Here is a 3,994-nt window from a genome sequence, read left to right as displayed (position 1 = left end):
ATAAACTACTAGGGGCAATAAAGAAGATGATAATGCTGCAATTTGTCTGTTGCCAAGGTTTAGAGCTGAGTTGCTGAGTCATACATAATATTCCCCCAGTACAAATAGGGTTTTTTTCACTGCGAATCAATCATTTATTTTCAGAATAAGTTAGGTTTCACACCAAATTAATATTTGGATTAGAGTACTGTAATAAAAGCAAGCACATTCCTTTTCTCCAGAAATATCCTTGGACTTTGACAACTTATTGACTGTGAAACCTATCCTAGCCTTTTCTTGAGAGTTATAGTGTTACTGTATAACCTTCATCAACAACTGCTGAATCAATTTTTAAAATCCATGACATCAGGCCAGTAAAAGAAAATTTACTCTTGCTTATTTTCAGAAAAGCATTTGATATCTTAATTTTGGCACATCATTTTGAGCTAAATATTGAGTCCATTGGAATGTATAAAAATATAAAAATATTGTTCTAAAGTAAGTTTCAGTGTATACTTTTTTACTAGTCCAAAGGCCGAGTTCAACTTAATTTAAAAACTGCTAAATTGTATGTGTGATCTGACATGGAAAATTTCTGGGCTGGCAATTCTTTCAGTGATACGGACCTTTGTGAGATGCGGGGTTTCCAATTGAAATCCCATGTTAGAAACAGGATCACAAATGGAATTGAGATGTTCCTGGGATTCAGATGGCATATAACTATGATGGTGAACTACGGCACATGTGCCACAAGTGCAGCGATGGGCTATGAGCCGGAACGCTAAATTGCACTCCCCGCCATGGCTCGTAAGTTCTTGCGGGACCAGCGCGATTTTGCTGCTGCACCTGTGGAGGTAGCAAAATTGCACCCATGTTTCGGCGAGGTTTTACCTGCGGCTCCATGCACGATTTTGCTACCTCCACAGGTGCAGCAGCAAAATTGGATTGGTTCTGCAAGAACTCATGAGCCACAATGGCGAGCGTAATTTAGCGTTCCAGCTCGTAGCCCACCGCTGCACGAGTGGCATGCAAAGCCATATCGGTGGGCACGTGAGCTTAGGTCTGATGCAAATGTGCACACTGTCCAGCTGATTTTTGAACCTTCTGGGCCCACTAGGAGTCGGCAAACAGCTGTTTTCAGCCTCTGGAGGGGTGGGGGAAGGCCTTTTTCATCCTCCCAAGGCTCCTAGAAAGGCTCTGAAGCCTGGAGAGAGTGAAAAATGGGGGTGCCATCATGTGCCAGGAGTGTGTGTATGTATCATGCACACATGTGTGTGGCCCCCCTACATGGAATTATGGGTGTGGGCATGCATGCACGTATGCGCCCCCACCCCTGTGCCCCCTTTTTGGCACGTGAAACCAAAATGTTTCACCATTACTGATATATAATCTCTCCATTTAAATTAGCAGAGACAGTGTTGAGTGAGCAATTTTGGCTTAGACTGCTTGAAAGACTGTCTTAAACTATACCACTGAACATACGAGAGAAACTTATTTGGCTGCCTCATATAAGTGTTAGTTAAATGTATTTATTTATTTATTTATTTATTGGACTTGTATGCTGCCCCTCTCCGCAGACTCGGGGTGGCTCACAACAAAATAGTGACAGTGTAACAAATCTAATATTAAAACATTCTAAAACCAACATTGGAACCATACAACACAATCATACCATGTGCAAACTGTATAAGCCTGGGGGGTATCTCAGTTCCCCCATGCCTGGTGATATAAGTGGGTCTTTAGTAACTTATGAAACGCAAGGAGGGTGGGGGCGGTTCTAATCTCTGTGGGGAGTTGATTCCAGAGGGCCGGGGGCCACCACAGAGAAGGCTCTTCCCCTGAGGCCCGCCAGAAGACATTGTTTAGTCAACAGGACCCAGAGAAGGCCAACTCTGTGGGACCTTATTGGTCACTGGGATTCGTGCGGCAGAAGACAGTTCTGAAAGTATTCTGGTCCGATGCCATGTAGGGCTTTATAGGTCATTACTAACACAAATGGGGACAAACAGATTAGATCTTTTTGATAGCATCTCTGTGACGCTTACTAAACTGACAATCTGATGCTAAATAGGCTCCTTTATTAAATATAATGCTACTCATTTGCAACTGGAATGTAAAAGTATGATCTATAATAAGATGGCAGAAAAATTAGAGTTTTCTGCATTGTTTGGAACTTCTGCATTTAGTTACTGTACAGAGTTAAATTATTCTAACTGTGCTTTAAAGCAGATCTAAATAATCACTATGAACTGTTATGGCATGTATTGAGTTTGGGCATAATTGGGCCATTATGCATGTGGTGCTCAAAATGAATCTTTTAGTGTAATCATTATATTATCATTATTTGCAGTATTCATAGTTTATCCTTAACTTATTTCATAGATTTTAGTTTTCTTTAGATTGCAGAGCATGAATCACCATTAAACTACCATCCTCAAGGGAGATACATTGTCTCTCTTCTCCACTCAAAGCTATTCAAAGGTAATTGGACAACGAGAGGTGAATTATTCTAAAGATTGTGGATATCAAGATGGTCCTTGAATCAGTGTTACAATGTTCAAACAAAGCAATATCTCTCAGACCGTAGAGATAAACCTGACAGTTCGTTCATATGCATTGGCTGAATCCTTGCAACCAAAACCTCTATGTTACTGATCACAAAAACAGACTGATATTCAGTAAGTAGGCAAGGCAACTTTGTTGGGGATAGATCAGAGGTGGGTTGCTGTTGGTTCAGACAGGTTGAAAATTTACCGTTGCTCACCAAACTGGCAGTGATGACTGGCGATTCATGCTCCCGAACTGGTCCTGTGGTTGCCGCAGCTTGCAAACCCCCCCCCTGTGTATTCTGTACATGCACAGAATGTCATTTTTCGGGTGCTTTGTGCAACGTGATGCAGGGATGCGTGTGAGCGAATCAAGCACTTCTGTCATGATACGAACCAGTAGGGAAGGTTTATGTTTATGTTTGTTTATGTTTATTTAGATTTGTATGCCGCCCCTCTCCGCAGACTCGGGGCGGCTCACAACAAAGTGAAAAAACAGTTTACAACAAATCTAAATTTCTACTAAAAACATTTAAAAAACCCCATTTTCTAAACACACATACATACACACATACCATTCATAAATTGTATATGCCCGGGGGAGATGTCTCAGTTCCCCCATGCCTGACAACACAGGTGGGTCTTAAGGAGCTTACGAAAGGCAAGGAGAGTAGGGGCAGTTCTAATCTCCGGGGGGAGTTGGTTCCAGAGGGTCGGGGCCACCACAGAGAAGGCTCTTCCCCTGGGGCCCGCCAACCGACATTGTTTAATTGACAGGACCCGGAGAAGGCCCACTCTGTGGGACCTAATCAGTCGCTGTGATTCGTGCGGCAGCAGGCGGTCTCGGAGATATTCTGGTCCAGTGCCATGAAGGGCTTTAAAGGTCATAACCAACACTTTGAATTGTGACTGGAAGTTGATTGGCAACCAATGCAGACTGCGGAGTGTTGGTGAAACATGGGCATATCTAGGTAGGCCCATGACTGCTCTCGCAGCTGCATTTTGCACTATCTGAAGTTTCCGAACACTTTTCAAAGGTAGCCCCATGTAGAGAGCATTACAGTAGTCGAACCTCGAGGTGATGAGGGCATGAGTGACTGTGAGCAGTGAGTCCCTGTCCAGATAGGGCCACAATTGGTGCACCAGGCGAACCTGGGCAAACGCCCCCCTCGCCACAGCTGAAAGATGGTTCTCTAATGTGAGCTGTGGATCGAGGAGGACGCCCAAGTTGCGGACCCTCTTCGAGGGGGTCAATAATTCCCCCAGGTAAGTGGTACCCACCCCTGGAGTCGATATATTAAATTTAGATCTTTCTGCTATGTTGCTAGTACACACAACTAGCTCTAAACAGTACACACAACTAGCTCCAAAACAAATGAAAGCAAACAACCTATAGACCCAGAAATCTACTTGGATGACACCCAAACATAGAATTATACATTTTGGAGTTTGTAAAGGCTGTTGGAACA

This window comes from Erythrolamprus reginae, chromosome 4 (assembly GCF_031021105.1).
Source record: "Erythrolamprus reginae isolate rEryReg1 chromosome 4, rEryReg1.hap1, whole genome shotgun sequence".
NCBI lineage: Eukaryota > Metazoa > Chordata > Lepidosauria > Squamata > Dipsadidae > Erythrolamprus > Erythrolamprus reginae.
This window is presented reverse-complemented; position numbering follows the sequence as displayed.